The sequence below is a fragment of the Staurois parvus genome, unplaced genomic scaffold, assembly GCF_062004578.1.
Source record: "Staurois parvus isolate SC_StPar_1 unplaced genomic scaffold, SC_StPar_1.0 ptg000422l, whole genome shotgun sequence".
Lineage (NCBI taxonomy): Eukaryota > Metazoa > Chordata > Amphibia > Anura > Ranidae > Staurois > Staurois parvus.
In genome coordinates this window covers 2,291,632-2,311,941 of record NW_028318218.1, presented here as the reverse complement: position 1 = coordinate 2,311,941, position 20,310 = coordinate 2,291,632, and positions in this window count along the sequence as shown.

Below are 20,310 nucleotides of genomic sequence, written 5' to 3'. Positions count from 1 at the left end.
AACTGATGCAATTGCTTCAAGAATTTCTGAGTTACTGGCTTGGAACAGTTGTTGGATTTTTCAGATCTGCATGCTTTTTCCAGTTGTTCCGCCATGGTGACAGAAGTCCAGATGATACCTATCCTAACGACAAGTATAAGGAAGATTCTTGGCCTGATGGGTTTGGACAACTCATGCAGCCCCAGCATTTCAGGCTTCTGTGGATCTGAGGAGCAGTGTGATTTGACCAGACCGGTATCCCCATACCAGTGAGGAACCACCAGTGTATTTCCAGGCAGTATCCATACAGGACCCCGGCTACATATGACCTTTACATGCGCATTAGGATTTATATAGTGTCGACAATTTGCGCAGTGCTTTACAACAAGAAGGCAAACTGTATAGTTACAGTACAATTCAATACAGAGTTTAGACCAGGGGTGGGCAAACTTTTTGACTTGAGGGCCGCAATGGGTTCATATATTGGACCCGGGGGCCGGACCAAGAGTAGATGAATGATGTGTATGTGTCATCCATAGTAAGTATAGTAATATTCCCCCATAGTAAGCATAGTAATTAATCCCCCATATAGTAATTCATCCCCCATATAGTAATTCATTCCCCATATAGTAATTCATCCCCCATAGTAATTCATCCCCCATATAGTAATTCATCCCCCATATAGTAATTCATCCCCCATAGTAATTCATCCCCCATAGTAATTCACCCCCCATAGTAATTCATCCCCCATAATAATTCATCCCCCATATAGTAATTCATCCTCCATAGTAATTCATCCCCCCTATAGTAATTCATCCCCCATAGTAATTCATCCCCCATAGTAATTCATCCCCCATATAGTAATTCACCCCCCATAGTAATTCATCCCCCATAGTAATTCATCCCCCCTATAGTAATTCATCCCCCATAGTAATTCATCCCCCATATAGTAATTCATCCCCCATATAGTAATTCATCCCCCATATAGTAATTCATCCTCCATAGTAATTCATCCTCCATAGTAATTCATCCCCCATAGTAATTCATCTCCCATAGTAATTCATCCCCCATATAGTAATTCATCCCCCATATAGTAATTCATCCCCCATATTAATTCATCCCCCATATTAAGTCCCCAAGTCCCCCCTGTGTCAATTCACTTACCTTTGCTCCGCGCGTTCCTCTCGCCGTGTTCCCGCGCCGCTCCGGTGTAGCATGAAAATCTGTCTCCTATGAGGATCTGTCCCCCTCGATGTATCTGCGCATGTGCCAGTTTCAGGCATTAGCAGCCGATCGGCGATCTCCGGCACATGCGCAGATACGTCGAGGGGGACAGATCCTCATAGGAGACAGATTTTCACGCTACACCGGTCTTCAGGGCGGACTGTGAGAGGAGCCTAGCGGGAGCCTAGCTCCGCGGGCCGGATTAAAAGGTCCGCCGGGCCGTATACGGCCCGCGGGCCGTAGTTTGCCCATTGCTGGTTTAGACTATTGTAGGTAATCAGAGAGGCAAACGTTCTAAAAAGAGCATTCAGAGACTCAGCTTATTGATTTTTAAATAGTATTGTAAGTAAAGTAAGAGAAAATTGGTACAGGAAATATTTACAGAAGCATTTTAAAAAACAGACATAAGCAATAGTAAAATAAATAGTAATAGGCCCCTTTCATATGGGTGGACTGTCCGCTGATCCCTGCTGAGCAAGCGGATGACAGGTCCGTGTCCACCTTGCTTGGGCAGAGTGGCCCTGGACACAGCCCACTGTCCTCTCTGGGGAAGTCGGATGTAACCAGACCACCTGCCCGTTTACATCTGACTGTCCTTCGATCCAGTAGACAGATGGGGAACATCTGTTTTTAGTGGATTGGATTGGATTCAGGCGGATATAAACGGACACATTTGACATCCCCATAGAGAACAATGGATGGTCCGATCGAGTCCACCTGTCCGTTAAGTAGGCGGGCCTTAAAATTTACATTGTTGCATAGTTTGTAATACTGAAAGAGACACAGGTCCATCTAGATCAACCTATGTGTGTGTACTGTATATATGGGTGATTTCTATTTTCTAACAATTCATGCCAATGCATGCATTTATGTTTGTATGTGCATATATGTGGGGGATGGGGGCCTCAGAAATTTGGTGAGAAGGGGGGGAGGGATTTTATGTGCTTCGGTGTAATTTAAATTTTTTTACAATTAAAATTTTTTACTCAACTTTTCCTTATCACATAAGGGGCAAAAAGTACCCTATGTGATGAATTTTTGCTGATGGGTTCTCTTTAATGAGACATCTGGGCTCTAAGATGTCTTCCCTGTGCTCCACTGAACATAATACAGTGCAGATCGCACTTTGCGTTACATCCCTTCCCGGCCATGCTGGGGAAACTGACAGGGGGACCCAGAAGTGATGACACGTTGCTTCCGGGTCAGTGACACATGTCTGCTATGCTCCCTCCCCTCTACCTGACAGCACCCGCCATGCCAGTTTCAGGCCTGCAGATGGACAAGCCAGGATACATGGTTGGGGTGCCGAGCAGGGGGGGTGCGCCTATTACCAGGGTGTGCAGAGGTACCGGAATGCTTCCATTTGACTGCCAGGAATTGGCTTGTCAGATATACACACAGTCCTGGTGGCTGCAGCCACTGGAAGTGTGTGTAGAACTCCCTGCTGTCAGTTTCGTATGGCATACAGACCTGGAAGGGAAAGGGTATTAAACCCAAAATCAAAAATGTAATATACTGCATCTTACAAATCATTAGATGAGGCTGCATTACTTTTCTTTTTTTTAGGATTTTTTACCCTTTATTTCACCTGTGATTCGGCTAGTATCACACTTCCTGTCTTGGGGTGGGGTTGGCAGAGGGTTGGGGGGTAGTGTTAGACTAGCATATTTAGATGGGCTTGACTAAGAAATTGAAGCTGAACACAAGCTAACAATTTATAAGCAGTTTTTTTTCCCTTTTGAGATAAATATGGTACATAAACGAATTAAAGCTGACCATAGTAAGCACCCCCGTTAGTGGTAAATGGTTTGTGTCAACCTTAAACTAACACTTTTGCTGGACAACTTGGTCTGGTAAAGTTGGTTGAAAAAAAAACAGACTTACCGGCCAAATCACCAGGTGAAAATAAAATTTAAAAAAACCCGAAAGCATCCATCACATCTAAGCATTGGTAAGCTACAATTTAAGCACTTGCCGACCGCAGATAGCTGAATGATGGCCTCACTGTGGCCGGCCAGTTCTGGGAGGGTGTCATATGACGTCCTCCTGGAACGCACTCTCCCGCACGCTCCTGGGGGCACGCAGCTGGCGATCTCCGCGATCGCTCTGTCCTATGGACACAGCTGATCACGTGAGGTGGTAAAAGGCCAATCACAGCAGCCTTTTACCACATGATCAGCTGTGTCCAATGACACAGCAGATCACCTGTAAATGCAGTTGCCGGCTGCACTTTCCTCACGTGAGGAAAGTATTGCCGATAACTGGCAATTGTCAGAGGAGGGATCTGCACCGATCATCAGGGCACTGATAATCAGTGCCCTGATGATCGGTGCCCAACAGTGCCACCCACCTGTGCCCACCTGTGCCACCCATCTGTGCCCATCAGTGCCTCCCATCAGTGCCACCCATCAGTGCTGTCCAGCAGTGCCGTCCATTAGAGCCCAGCAGTGCCGCCAGTCAGTGACCAGCAGTGCTGCCAGTCAGTGCCCAGCTGTGCCACCAGTCAGTGCCACTCATCTGTGCTGCGTATCAGTGCCCATCAGTGCCACCTATCAGTGTCCATCATTGTTGCATATCATTGCATATCATTGCCAGCTCATCAGTGCTGCCTATCAGTGCCCATCAGTACCGCCTGTCAGTGCTCATCAGTGCCGCCTATCAGTGCCGCCTATACACATCATTGTTGCATATCAGTGCCAGCTCATCAGTGCTGCGTATCAGTGCCACCTCATCAGTGCTGCCTCTCAGTGCCTGTCAGTGCTGCCTATCAGTGCCCATCAGTGCTGCCTATCAGTGCAGTCTCATCAATGCATATCAGTGAAGGAGAAAAATTACCTGTTTGCAAAATTTTATAATAGAAACAAAGAAAAACATTTTTTTTTCAAAATTTTTGCTCTTTTTTTGTTTATCGCGCAAAAAATAAAACACCCAGCGGCGAGTACATACCACCAAAAGAAAGCTCTGTTTGTGTGAAAAAAAATATAAAAATTTCATATGGCTGAAAATTGGCCTGGGAGGAAGGGGGTATAAGTGCCTGGTAGGCAAGGGGGTAATACACTCTTGTTTTGGGTTTCATGCCACTTTAAGCTGGACTATGATTTTTCAAATGTTTCACCGTCTCTGAGAGAAAAATGTGAGAGGGGTAAGGCCAAAATGGTTGACACACAAGGAGTGCGGCCTGACGCTTTGTATTATGTCTTTCTTTCAGGTACGTATATAACACTATCAATTTTCGCAGCACTTTACATATATATTGTACAGTCACATCAGTCCCTAACCCTCAAGGAGTGTACAATCTAAGGTCCCTAACTCACACATACACATACTAGGGCAAATTTACCTACTAGCATGACTTTGGAGTGTGGGAAGAAACACACACAGGAACAAAGAGAACATGCAAACTTCATGAAGCTAGTGCCATGTTGAGATTCATACTTACAATCCTAGTGCTGTTAGTCAGAAGTGCTAAGCCACTGTGCTGCCCACTAGGAAATTCAGCATATTGGAAAGCACAAAGTCATGTGCTGTCCTGGAACTAGCACCACTGCTGGGATCAGCCTACAGCACTTGATATGAAAAACCAAAAGGTTCCAATGTACAATTACTCTACCAGCATGTCTTTGGAGTGTGAGAGGGAACACAGGCAGGCACAGGGAGAACATACAAACTTCACAGAGGTAGTGCCATGGTAGGGATTCAAACCAGCAACCCTAGTGCTGCTAGGCAGAAAGGCTGACCACTTAACTAGGGTGCAGGATGTAGGCCTTGAGGGACCAGTACCTGGAGCAGATAAAGAGCAGCTGGGATGGTATCTAAGAGGCTTTGAGTGGTGCCATATCTGTAATGTATTCTGACAATTTTGCTACTGATTACCACAAGTATAAGTAGCATTCTTTCCACTGACCATCACACTAGAGTACCATGAGTTGTAGATATAGTAATTTATAGCAAGGGCTCCCCGAGACCGGAAAGTTATTTCAAGGGTTCCTCTGTGTTGAAAAGGTTGAGAATGGCTGATTTAAAGGATTGGAAAAAAAGGTATATTACTTTTGGTAGTTAAATACAGGGGTGTCTTTACCACAAAGCAAACAAGGTGTTTGCCTAGGGCGGCATTTTTCAGGGGGACAGTAGCATTTTTTAGGGGGGGCAGCGCCATCCCCCGAAAGAAGGAAAGGAAGAAGGGACACACGTAGCACGGGGACTAGGTGGGATCTGAGAGAGGCTGAGGGCTGCTTGATGATGTATGCAGAGGGGGTTGGGGGGGAGGTGTGAGTTTATGGGTTTATGGGGGGCGTTGGTAGTGGAAGGCTCTCTCGGGTGGGGGGGGGTGGGGGGCTGAGGTATTGTTGGTCAATGTCAGGCTCTCTTCGTGGGGGAGGGGGGTGTTGTTCGGTGTCAGGGCCTCTCCGTGGGGAGGGGAGCTAATTTTGTGTTGCTTAGGGCAATACACCACTGGTTAAATAGTACATATTTTAAAAAAGGTCTAAAAATCTAACCACAAATAGGGACAACGTAGGAGGAAACAGAAACGGGGATTTGGTTTCAAATGAAGGACAGTCCCCCGAATGACAGATAGTAGGTAGCTATGCCTTTGCCTTTTTTGTTTAGTTGTATGCAGTTTCATTATATACTGGTTTGCATGTTTTATTGTACTAGCTTTTTATTTTGTTATTTCCTAGTATTGAATTTGCTTGTATGTGATTTGTTTACTATTGTTTGCTTTTAGCATTATTTCAATAAACATCCCATATTACAAATACAGCAGAGTCTGCCTGAGCTCTTCTTACTGATTACAAGTCTGGTCATACCATCACTACTGGATCCCAGCCTTGATTTTCTGACAGTCTGGATGAAAAACTGAACTGCTCAGCAGTAAGGCTCTGCTCCCTGGGTGCATCTCAAGGCTTCATTCTCAGTATTTACTATACAGTACCTCATTTTTAATGAATACAAGTTCATCTTCAAGTATAAAGGGTTATGTTTTAGGTTTACGTTAAAGCTGAACTCCAGGCAGATATTAAAGTGGAGCTGTGGGGGAAAATAGATTTTTTTGCGAAAAGCAAAATTGAAATAAATTACCTCTAATTATTGGCATTCTATGTATGGATGCCTGCTGCTTTCTACAAAAATGAGTTTTATTCCTGCATAGAACAATATAGAACAAATTATATATTTTTTCATTATTGGAAAGGTTGTAGTCATCTAGTAAACCAGGTAGGCCAACCTCTGGAATTTTGGGTCCCTTGAAAGCTAAGCCTGTCTCCAGAAATCTAAACACCTGGTCCCAAAATTCAACCACACAGGAACACATCCCACCATATCAGTTCCAGAACTTCTAAGTGATCTTCTTCTAGAGAAGGTATTAGGCGTTCCCATTAGCATAGAGCTGCTTGACAGTTTTATTCCTGGTGGATTCTACAGACAGTGCTCTTCCTCTGCCGCTGTAATCAATAGTTTCGGCTATGAGTATATTGCAAAGATAGAGCTCTTCATTCTCCCCTTCTTCTCCCTTTTTCCATTTAGAAAAAGTACTGTACTCTTTTCACAGAACTTCTCATCATCATTCTTGTTCCAGGTTCTTGATGCAAAAGCACGTTCGCCAGTAGATCAGCTTCCAGAAGACTAGTATTTAGAGGAGAGTTCAACAATGGCATCCTCCATACTCCTCCATTCAGGTTTCATTTAGGCCTCATTCACACCATGGTGCAAAGACGTCAGTTTTTCTGCACACGTTCTGCAAGGGTACAATAAAATCAATTGTTGTCTGTGTGCCCTGTTCACACCAGAACAGTAGTATCATGTGCAGATTTTTTCTGCACAGGAATCTGCAATGTGTATAAAACTTATTTGCGTGCACATGAAAATGGATGTAAACTGATATCTTTGCAAGTGAAATCTGCGTGTCAGTTTCCATCAGTTTTTCTGCATGTATGGTGTGAACAAGACCATAGGAGAGCTTAAGGGGTGCTCTAGTTTAAGAACTGGCCCCTCGAAGTCCACTTGGAAAATCACACTTCCAGGAGTACTGATCTTCTGGCTCTCATACCTTCTTCCAGCTGACCCCCACTTCACTACAAAAGACAAAAATGATGTAGAGGTCAGCAGAGGGAACCTGTCTCAGCAGCCAGGACAAAGAAGTTCTACACTCCTGGAACTGTCAGTTTCCCAGCCATCTTTGGTGGACCAGTTCTTAGGAACACCATTTAGCAGTATGGTAGCAGACAAGTTAAGCAAATACACTTTTCTTTTCCAGGGTATGTATTTGGGCTAGAAATAAATTTGTGACAGGGTATCTTCTTCTTCTTCTTCTTCTTCTTCTTCGTGACAGGAAAATTCTTCTATGACAGTCAGAATTCATCTCCAGTCTGTACTGAAGAATTGGATTTCATGACAGAGTTGAAATCTAAATGCACATTTGACCTCATTTAGGAATGCAAACTGCACTTTACTAGTAAACACCAGTTTGCAGGAGAGGCAAAAAAAAGAACATAAACTTAAGCTATAGAAATATGTTATATGTACATCTCAGCAAAATGTAACTGTATTTTATTGAATTTATGTAAGGTAAAATATAATAAAGAATGCACGCATATGCTGAAAATAAATGGAATGATGTAAACCCTAGACATCAGCAGCCAATGGCAGCTTAGAAAATTTACTGTATGGATCTTACTGCTTCTTGAGGGCTTATTTTTTAACCCCGTCATACTTGGGGGTAAAACATCTCAACACCTGAACCTAATTTTGCAACTTTGGAATGTGTTCGTAAAATTGTACATCATCGGAACTACTTAGTGCATCCAGGTAAATTTTAACTTCACCAGGATACATCTGCCCTTCATCTGGTGATAAATGGTAATAGCTATCTCCTGATTTTCCCTTTTATCAAAGGAAAACTAGTACAAAATAGTAAATAATAATAATAAAAATAAAAAATGTAGAAGGATATTTATTGCAATTACCATAATCAACCACCAAAATAATTAAATAAATAAATTCCTCAACTCCTGGTGTGCTTGGCAATACCATAGCTTCTTCCAGAGGCAGGGGGAATTGTTTTGGCGATCTGAAAGAAAGTACCTTTCAAAACCAGGTACCAGCTCCCCTCCATCACCCGGTCCCCCAAAAAATGCCAAAAGTAGATGGGGAAGGCATAAAGCAGAATATCCTCTTTAGGGTGAAGTTCTTAAAGCGGAGTTCCACCCAAAAGGGGAAGTTCCCCTTTAAAGACTGGTCCCCCGCTCCCCATTAAGGATTGGCACCTTTAGGGAGCGGGTACCTGAAATTGACAGGTACCCGCTGTAGCGAATGTGCACACAGAGATGGATGTGAACCTCCATTTTGGCAAAGGCCTCCATCTTCTATCACTTTCTACTCCCAAATCAGATTCCTCCAATATCCCCCCTCCCTCTCTGTTGAGTGACATGTGGTCTGTTTGATGAAAAGGCATAAAGGCCCAGCGGGAGAGCTCATGGCTATAAACCCCAATTAGCCTGGCCCCCAGATGTCTGCGAGACTCTGCTCGGAGAAGGATTGTAAAACCATAAACCACGTTCTTCACTGAGCTCAAAGACATTCCAGGTAGTCGTAAAACGGACTCACATTTAAACATCCCCTTTTCCCTTATGATTACATATCTTGGACTATGAAAGACGTACATAAAAACCAGGCATATATTCAGATCGGTCTTGTTAATACAAGTTGTCTGATATATTACATCCCCTAGCTGGCATCAACAGGAGAGCAGAAAATGATATCTCCTAAACCATCCCAGCAGGTATGTCATATTTCATATCTAGATGTTCAGCAGATGATTCTGCATATTAATCTACTAATGGCAAGGCTGCTAAATGCACCGAGAGTAAGTTATGGACCATAGTATAATTTGTGAGGGCTTTGGTTAGAGCCTGAGCTCCCCACCCATATCTCCTTCCCCAAAAGAGGCGATTGGTTCTCTGCTTCAAGGAGACACCCTGCTGAGTTGCTAGAAAAGCTGTTATGCTTGGAGCAGTAAACTAAGCTGAGTTGAGCTAAGTTGAAGATTCTCCCTTGTAACATTGGAACCAACTTTGGGAGCACCCTTTTGGCTCAGGAAACTTGAAAGCTGCTTGAACCAAGGCTTTTGGCAAGTACTTTATCTATCTAAATGCCTTTCTGTTATCTCTTTGCTGTGTTATTGCTCTCTGTATATTTATATATATATATATATATATATATATATATATATATATATATATTGGCTACATCTTTTTCTGTAAATATTTTTATTGCACCCTTTTGACCTTTTAGTAATAAATCTTACTTTCTGAAAGTGTTGAACTGTTTCTAAAGCTCTTAAATGCAAACTAAGAACCCCTGTCTCTGAAGAGCACTACTGTGTGTGTTTAAACCTCTGTATAACCTGCCTGCGGTGACAGTGGTATACCGACGATTATTCAACCATCATAGTGTTATTGTTGATATTGCCGAGTTTCCTCTTTCTCTGTACAAAAAGGAGGTGGTGGCAGTGTGAGGGGTTAATTGCGTAATTAACCTGACCCAGTAACAATCGCTCCCAGGCTGCAAGTACACAGATTGTGGTCCATTAGCTGGAAAATCTTTGTGCAGGGTTCAGCTGGGCGTGGCATTGTTACGCACGTGACAGCGTGGTTTTAGATTGGCTAGTCCTTCGGTCACAAGTTTGGTGAGAAGGGCTTGGGTCTGACGCCACGATCGTCACACCCGCTCCCACTTCCGCTGCGATCGCCTAGGCAATTGGAAGCGGAAGTTGTCTTTCTTTCTTCCCTGCCTAGTCTTGTGGGACATGTGACTGGTCCCAGAAGACTACGGGGTCATTCAGGAAGCACAACGATACTCGCACATGCGCAGTGGGCACCCGGATGTGAAGCCGCAAGCTGTCGCAGCCGGATGCCCACACTGAAGATGCCGGTGCCTGGAACACAGGACAGCTGGTGAAATGGGCTGCGGGGAGGACACAGTGGGATTGTGGGACAGCTGAGTGGCTGTTTTTTAAAAGTCAGCAACTACAGTTTTTGTAGCTGCTGGCGTTTATTTTTTTTACAGAGTGAGTGGAACTCCGCTTTAACTGCAGAGTGACCTTCACTTTCTAAAAGAAAACCTTTTATCTGTTTGGGAAAGAACACCTACTAGTCCTAGATTGTAAGCTCTAACGAGCAGGGCCCTCTGTTTCCTCTTGTACCAAATTGTATTGTAACTGTAATGTCTACCTTCATTTTGTAAAGCGCTGCGCAAACTGTTGGCGCTATGTAAATCCTGTATAATAATAATAGTCAAGAAGAGACAACTGTTACCAACTACAGTGGGAGAGACAGGGCCAAATCTTGTAATGACCCCTTTCATAGTCATTCTGATTTCTTCGCCTGTCAGAAAGCTCCAGGTGCTAGAATAACAGCTCTTTTAATTATGTGAAATCCACTATACACTTCTAACGATGGCATCACTGCAATTGTCTAGTGAACCTTAGTTAAGGAGTACCTCCACTTTTGTTGAGAAAAAACATTCCCCTCTGGGTGATCTATGTACATTTCAGGGGTTTTAACAAATTTTGTTGCAGATTCCTACCTTTTGTTATTCTGAAGAAACTGCTGTTTGTCTACATGTACAAAGTGAATCTAATGGGAGTGATTAATCAATCAGCCGCTGCCCTTGCAGAGTTCTAATGAGGAAAATTGCAGGGTCTGCATCGCTTTAGATGTGATTTCCCCATTGGGAGTATCCAATTTTTATTGCAGGGAATGCCCAAACTCTGACTTGTACCTTAGTGCAGACTTTTGAGAAAATCGGTCACACAAGCAGGAAATGACATATCTGGGGGCGTTCTGCGCACCATCTGTGTAGACAATGCCTCCAGGTTGCCACATTACATTGCATTGTACATAAAAATACAGAGCTACAGATTGCAAACGAAAGGTAATTTAAAAGAATGTTCAATTACAATATGACTTTTATATGCTTTAATATTTTTTTTATTTGCCATTTTTTCCCCAGTAAAGTGGAGTTACCCTTTAACCGAAAGATAACATATATTACTGAGCTATGCTCATTAGTTTAGAATATGTACATATGTCCAGATTTTCATGGCTGGAGCCTGTGGCCACAGAGACTTTTGTACCTAAAGCAACACCCCTCAGCTAGGCTAAAGCATTGTGCAAAGAGCATTTTCTTGTTTTATTGGTCCTAACTTGGCTGAGAATAATGTGTTCATAAGTTTATATCAGATGATTGTATTGATGATGAGGAAAAAAATGTGTAATGCAAGAATATTAGATTGTAATAGATAATAATAATATACATATAATAATATAGTAAGACATCATCTCATATAAGATAATAACAGATATTAGTAATAATAAAATTACTTCTGTTAATCACTGCAGGATCACAAGAATGGTGGATCACTTTATCTTAAAGAGACACTTACCACTGGAATGAATTGATCTTTTCACATTATAATTTTCTTTTATAATTTTTTTTTGGTGGAAGTTCTTTCTTTCCTTTGTCCTTTTATATCAATTGGACATTGTGTTTTGACATAGCGCTGTTTATGTGTACTTTTTTAGTCACTGTTTATAGATTTTTTTGTTATTTAAAATGGCAGCTTGGTTTAAATATTTAATTACTGGTTTAATAGTTTTTATTTTTGTATACCAATATTTTCACCATTTTTTGAGTGCGGGGATATAGGCTGGTTTCATCCCATATATTGTTAATTATTATTATTATTATTATTATTAATAATAATATACAAATAATAATATAGTAAGATATCATATAATATACGATAATAACAGATATTAGTAATAATAAAAGAGAAAAGTGGCCTCTTTGTTTCTGCCACCCATTGACACATGTCTACTGTACCAAATGGTATATCCAGTCTAAAAATGTTGGTTTCATGGCTACCCATACTGGGAAAAGAAAAAATAGATAGAACATATTTGCAATACACTGCACATTTTCCAATGTTCCCTCAAGTACAGAAAAACATGTTGATCCCGCTGGAAATCCATTGACATCTTAGCTTAGTAGATTAAACTCTAGTAAGTTAAAATTACTATAGTCATCTGACAATGCTGCCTCTGCTGCACCAAAATCCCAAGCATTGTTGTCAGTCAGGGGCGTAAGTGCCGCAAACAAGGCATTTGCCTAGGGTGGCACTTTTCAGGGGGCAGCACGGCGGCAGCGCCGCCCCCCCTTTCCCACAGAAGGGACACTTCCGTGGGAAAGGGACAGGGGCTGCTGTGTCCTACCTGTGACTCCATGTCCCACGTCGATCCGGTCCACAAGGCGCTGCTGGAGGAGGGGTGCAGAAGGTGTCCGTCCGTTGTTTTCATCTTCCTGGATCTTGATCGCAATGTGAGCGGGATGACAAGCCTCCCCTCGAATCTGGGCACACCCCTGGGATCACTGGGCAGCCTATCCCTCCCTCTGCAAGCTCCGCCTCCTCGCCAGTGATTGGCCGCCAGATCTGTAGCTCAGAAAAGGCACACAGGCAGCCAATCACAGATGAGGAGGCGGAGCTTGGAGAGGAGGAGCTGAGCGGCAGCACGAAGATTGAGTGAGGGAGCAGCTGGAGCTGGTGAAGAGGAGGAGAGCGGCTGGAGAAGGAAGACAGCTGATGGGTAAGTGTCTGTGCCTGAAGGAGGGAACCCAGGCTGAAGCAGGGGTCAGCACAGTGATGTAAGTATAATTGGTGTCAGTGGGAGTAATAGTGCCCCATCATTAGTGTCAGTGTGGGAGGAATAGAGCCCCCTCATTGGTGTCACTGACACCAATAAGGGGGCACTTTTCCTCCCACTGACATCAATGATGGGGCACTATTCCTCCCAATGACACCAATGATGGGACACTATTCCTCCCACTGACACCAATGATGGGGCATTATTCCTCCCCCTGACACCAATGATGGGGCATGGGAGGAATAGTGCCCCATCATTAGTGTCAGTGGGAGGAATTGTGCTCCATCATTGGTGTCAGTGGGAGGAATAGCGCCCCATCGTTGTCAGTGGGAGGAGCTCTAATAGGAAGAGGTGGGGCCTAAAGAGGAAGGGGTGGGGTTTGCAGATGAAAGGGTGGGACACATTTAGATGCGGGGGGGGGGGGGGTGCCCGATTTTAGTCTTGCCTAGGGGCAGCACAAAACCAAAATACACCACTGTTGTCAGTCCTTCCCGGTTCTCTCTTGCTGGACTGCAGAAAACCATCTCTTCTGGAGGAGCACACTGGATTTCTGGCAGCTCAGCATGTATTTTTCTATGTACAAAATACAATAAGATACATAACATAGAAAAACGTACATGTATGTACATGTAATGTCTACCTTCATTTTGTAAAGCGCTGAGCAAACTGTTGGCGCTATATATATAAATCCTGTATAATAATAATAATGTATTGTATTTATGTCTTTGGGTTTCCCAAAAACACACTTTAATTCTCTTTTTCTGGTCTTGCACATACTGTACTATAAACCACTGTCATACTGTTCTACAGACTCCGTTTGCTTACCCCCAAATCCTTTTTTCTTCTTTCTTCCTCATGTTGTTTACTCTTCCACTAATTATATTTATATACTGATTTTCTACTTATTATTTACTTGTTTCTATTTTCTTTCTAGCGTGCATTTAATCAGCGATATAAATGCTTGCAAGCATTGCATATTAAAATGTGCAGCTTGGCTGTTTATCTTTACGATGTTACTGCAAACCATTCTAAGCAATATACTACTACATAAACTAAATGCAAAATTAAATGAAAAACTAAACTAAGAAATAAAGTAGAAATAACACTAAATATTGAACACAATTGAATACAATTGGTATTGATTTAACAGTGAAGTCAAATCTAAAACCAGTTTCCAGTATTAAAAAAAAACAAACAACATCCTTAAATGGATCGCGCATAGTGCAAAAAAAAAAATCAAACCTCAACGCGTTTCGATCATCATAGCAGCAGCCATTTTTTTCACTGCACAAGCAACAAGGCTGAGTACACCAGGTGCCAGGTTATGGACACTTCTTTTGTGAGTGTAATACTTGCAGTAATTTCCCTATAACTCAAGTAAAAGCGGGTTTACAGTATGGGATGTCTACTTTTGGGTTTTTTTATATATGCTGATTATTTGCCTATTCTGCCTGTGGAGGAGAGGAGAGAGTTGGTATTGACATTTGGAGCAACAAGCAGCTACCATTAGCAACACTGTTTCACTGGGATAATCCCAAAAGCGCAAACGACCATCCCAGAGATAGGTGGTCACTGATGATCAGTGAAGCCCCATCGGTGCCACCTGCCAGTTCCCATCAGTGCCACAGCAAAGCCACATATCAATGCCTACCAGTGCACATCAATGCCACATATCAGTGCCCATCTGAGCTGCCTTTCAGTGCCACCTATCAGCTCCAGTCAGTGCCACCTATCAGTGCCAGTCAGTGCCACCTATCAGTGCTGTCAATCAGTGCCAGTCATTGTCGCCTAGCAGTGCCACCTAACAGTTCCAGTCAGTGCCACCTATCAATGCCAGTCAGTGCTGCCTATCAGTGCAGCCTATCAGTGCCATATATGAGTGCTGCCATTCAGTACCCATCAGTGAGGCCTGTCAACACCCATCAGTGCCTCCTACCAGTGCCTCCTCATCAGTGCCCATCAGTGCTGCCTATCAGTGCCCATCAGTGCAGCCTATCAGTGCCCATCAGTGCAGCCTATCAGTGCCCATCAGTGCAGCCTATCAGTGCCCATCAGTGCAACCTCATTAGCACACATCAGTGAAGGAAAAAATTAATTATTTACAATATTTTATAACAGAAACTAAGAAAAAATTTTTTTTTTCAAAATTTTCAGTTTCAGTTTTCAGAACGGCAACCCGCTCCTGCACTGCTCCTGTCCAGTTGTTTATGTACATGGGCCGGACGGAAGTGGTTAATTACAAATTACAAGAGCATCACAAACTTGGAATGCAATTATTTCTTACAATTGAGAAGGTGCCAATAATTTTGTACAGTCCATTTTTGGGTTTTGCGTGGAATGTGTCAGTTTGACTTTTTGTTTCTCCACATTTTTGTGTCATACCAATACAGACAAAAGAAATAAACGTGAGAATGCCTAAACATTTGTAATTGCAACAATTTTCTGGGCAACGTGGTGCATTATCTGACAGAAATGCAGGGGGGGCAATATTTTTGACTGTATATCCCTTAGTTTGTAGATTCTATAACTTTCACACAGACTAAATAATATACACTGATTTGGGGTATTTTACCAAAGAACTGTAGTAAAATACATTTTCTACTAAATTTATTAGGAAAGATTATTAATTTTCAACATTTTAAAATAGAAACTAAGAAAAAAAAGTGTTTTTTTTTTCCAAAACATTTGGTATTTTGTTGTTTATATAGCAGAAAAATGATGAAAATGTAATTTGCGTACAGTGATGCATGACCGAGCAATTGTCAGTTAACCATTTCCATAACGGGCACTTTTACCCCTTTTTGCCCAGGCCATTTTTCAGGTCTCAGCGCTCTCCCCCTTTGAATGACAATTGCGCGGTCATACAACACTGTACCCAAACTAAAATTACAAATCTATAAGCAATAAGTATCTCCATCCACCAGTCACTTTTTATTACCCCTTAGGACAGTGGTTCTCAACCTGTGGGTCGCGACCCCTTTCACAGGGGTCACCTAAGACCATTGGAAAACACATATTTCCGATGTGTAAAAAGCAGCTACTGTGTAGAAAGCAGCTGCTGTGTTGAAAGCAGCTACTCTGTTAAAAGCAGCCACTGTGTTGAAAGCAGCAGTATTGGAGGTAAAACGACACTTCATGAATTATAATTACTGGATAAATAATTTTATGGTTGGGGGTCACCACAACATGAGGAACTGTATTAAAGGGTCGTGGCATTAGGAAGGTTGAGTACCACTGCCTTAGGAGATCAGAAAAGGCCAGCTGGGTCTCCACAACAACAACAACACTCTGTTATCAGCTACTCTAAATTACTGAAGAAAGAACCCACAAAACTGTGACTGTAACATAACATATTCTTTAGTAAGTCCATCCAAAGAGGAAAGTCACTATAAACTTACTTAATTAAAAACTAATAAAATTATCACAATTAAAAACAAAATATGCGCTTGCTGGAACTACGCTACAGTTTCCATTTATGTACCTTTAATAAATGGGGTACTGAGGAAATATGAAATAAATAAAATAATAAAATACTTGCCGTGCCATGCACGTATAGCCAGAGTACAGGCAGGAAATAAAACATTCGATGTTTCCATTTTACCTCTCAAGGTTATTTACCAACATATCCTGGCTACAGGAAATTATATTTAAACAGACCTTCCTCCTACATCCTTATTTTTTTAAGTTTCTCTTGATCATTGAGAATATCAAATTATACAGCTAACTATGGCTAATCTTATTTATTATATAATAAATAGTTTTATTTAAATTAATAGAAAATATAATTAAAAACACATTTCCTTTTCTAAATCTCAACTAATAAGGGCATATACCAATATTCTAATAGTGTACAGAAACCTTGCTCCCCCAAGTCTGCAGTCACTTAATAATAATTAATTAAATGTATGTATATATATATATATATATATATATATATATACACACACACACACACACACACACACACTATATTGGCCAAACGTATTGGGACACCCCTCCAAATCATTTTATTCAAGTGTTCCAATCACCTCCATGTCCACAGGTGTATAAAATCAAGCACCTAGGCATGCGGACGGCTTCTACAAGTCCATCCGTGAAATTTCCTTGCTACTAAATATTCCACAGTTAACTGTTAGTGATATTACAACAAAGTGGAAGCAACTGGGAATAACAGCAACTCAGCCACAATGTGGTAGGCCACGTAAAATAACAGAGCAGGGTCAGCACATGCTGAAGCGCACAGTGCGCAGAATTCGCCAACTGTCTGAAGAGCCGATAGCTAAAGACCTCCAAACTTCATGTGGCCTTCAGATTAGCACAACAACAGTATGTAGGGAGCTTCATGGAATGGGTTTCCATGGCCGAGTAGCTGCATCCAAACCTTACATCACCAAGTGCAATGCAAAGCGTTGGATGCAGTGGCGTAAAGCATGCTGACACTGGACTCTAGAGCAGTGGAGACATGTTCTCTGGAGTGACGACTCACACTTCTCTGTCTGGCAATCCGATGGACGTGTCTGGGTTTGGTGGCTGCCAGTAGAATGGTACTTTCCTGATTGCATTGTGCCAAGTGTGAAGTTTGGACAAGGGGGATTATGGTGTGGAGTTGTTTTGCAGGGGTTGGGCTTGGCCCCTTAGTTCCAGTGAAGGGAACTCTTAAGGCGCAGCATACCAAGACATTTTGGAGAATTTCATGCTCCCAACTTTTGTGGGAACAGTTTGGGGTTGGCGCCTTCCTGTTCCAACATGACTGCACACCAGTGCACAAAGCAAGGTCCATAAAGACATGGATGAGTGACTTTGGGGTGCAGGAACTTTATTGGCCTGCACAGAGTCCTGATCTCAACCTGATAGAACACCTTTGGGATGAATTAGAGTGGAGACTGTGAGCCAGGCCTTCTCATCTGATGCCAATGCCTGACCTCACAAATGCACTTCTGGAAGAATCGTCAAACATTCCCATAGACACACTCCTAAACCTTGTGGACAGACTTCCCAGAGGAGTTGAAGCTGTTATGGCTGCAAAGAGTAGGCTAACTCAATATTGAACCCTACAGACTAAGACTGGTATGCCATTAAAGTTCATGTACGTATAAAGGCAGATGCCCCAATACTTGGCAATATAGTATATATACAGTATATATACTATATATATATACTATATATATATATATATATATATATATATATATATATATTTATTTATTTTACACTGGCCATAATTCAATTAAAACAGTTTTTATCTTTTTTGTTCTTAGAACTTTAGAAAAAGTGTATGCAAACCCAAAGTCTACTTCATAATATATTTGGCATTGTGTGTCACTGTAAAGAAAAATCTGTTGCAAAGTTTCTTACCAGGAGACTCTGCCAGTAAAGCCTGTTATAGGATGACAACACTGTACCACTGCCTCGCAATTAGTAGTAGCATTGCCAGCCTGACGGGCATGTTCCTTTTATTAGCTGGGTATCCCCGCTTCAGTCAATCCTGAATACGGCAGCCAGACTCATTCACCTTTCCAACCGCTCCGTTTCCGCCACCCCCCTCTGCCAATCCCTCCACTGGCTTCCGATTGCGCAACGGATCAAATTTAAAATCCTAACACTGACGTACAAAGCTGTCCACCATACTGCCCCGAACTACATCCCTGACCTAATATCCAAGTACCACCCAACACGCACACTCCGCTCCTCACAAGACCTCCTTCTCTCTAGTTCCCTGGTCTCCTCCTCCCATGCCCGCCTCCAGGACTTCTCCAGGGTGTCACCCATCCTCTGGAACTCCCTTCCCCAACCCATCAGATTATCACCTACTCTCCTCTCCTTTAGGCGCACCCTGAAAACCCATCTCTTCAGGGAAGCCTACCCCACCCCCTGCTAACTTGCCGACCTCCTCCACTCTTCCTACCACTCCATCCCCCACAGCTATCTCCTCCTGTGCCACCATCCCCTCCCTCCTAGATTGTAAGCTCGAAAGAGCAGGGCCCTCGATCCCCTCATGTTTTGCATTGTATTGGTATTGTTCTGTCACATGTTCTGTCCCCCTTTGTAATGTACAGCGCTGAGTGAACTATTGGCGCTTTATAAATACTGTATAATAATAATAATAATAATATTAGCTCTTGAATTTCTTATATATTTATGCATTCTTTATTTATACAAAATATCATACAGTCAAAGTATAAGAACATTCCAAGCATAAAGCTGATAGAAAAGTACTATTTGTTTGCCGCCAGGGCATTGACAAATCAATATAACATCACAGAATGTACAATGAACACATAATGATTCCCTGCTTCATGTATCCTAGGTAGTTATTGATCAATGTTGCAAGATAATCTTAGTACGTGGATTCCACTGAACAAATTAATTTTGAAACCGAAGGTGAGTAGGAGAATAAGACAGAATAGGGTAGAACAGAAAATAAATATAAGCAGGAAAATGGGGAAGGATGGGAATGGGGAACACAACGGGTGAACCTCTCTCCTATCCTCTCCTTCTAAGGGGGGGCCGCTATGTTTGTATCTGCATCCTCCTGTAAAACAGATTTATACTCCAGAAAGAAGGAAAACTCATTTCAGTAGAACCAGGTTTTTCTAATTTGTCTTGGTGCCTCTTTCCATGGAGATTAGGTTTCCATGAATTCAATTTAATTAATATTGGTCACCCACATTTCAAATGTCATGAATCTTGGTCACCCACATTTCAATGGGTGGTGTGTTTGCTTGCTTCCAACATCTCAGTGTACAATTTCTACTAGCTTTGATGTGACATTTGTCAGGGGTTGTAGGGGAAAGTTTATGCAATGTGTGAGGTATATTGTTCCACTGGGGGAGGATCTTGAAGCTTGATTCTTGGTATTCCATGCAAATAGACAACTTGTGACTGTAGTAGTGTATCTGGTCCCATTGCTCTGGGGTCAGTTGGCGTTTAAGGTCTGATTTCCATTTTGCAAGAGGCAACAAAGTCCTCTGGTGGGGTGGCTTTTGAACTTCTGATCAGGTCTATCAGACTGCAGCCCAACGGCCAACTGAAGGAGGACTGCTGCTAATTGTGTGACAATTGCATCAGCATTGTCAGCCTGCAGAAGGAAATGCTATTACTGGCAGGATCTCCAGGGAAGAAACGTTGCATCACATGTGGTGGCATCATCACTGTGTGACATATAGCCTGTGCAGAAATCAGAATTGTGGGTTGGACTCAGCAGGTCCACCTACTACAGGCTGCCTGCTGAGAACTACAGGATGGCAAATACTAGACCTGTCACCTTGCACAAGGAGTGTAGCAGTGACCAGTCTTTACAGACAGTTGTTTCATACTGGAATACTAGATCTAAAAGAGATATACAAAGGACACCAAGATACACATGTCTCTTGTATTCAGATAAGTAACTATATACAGTAAATTGCCA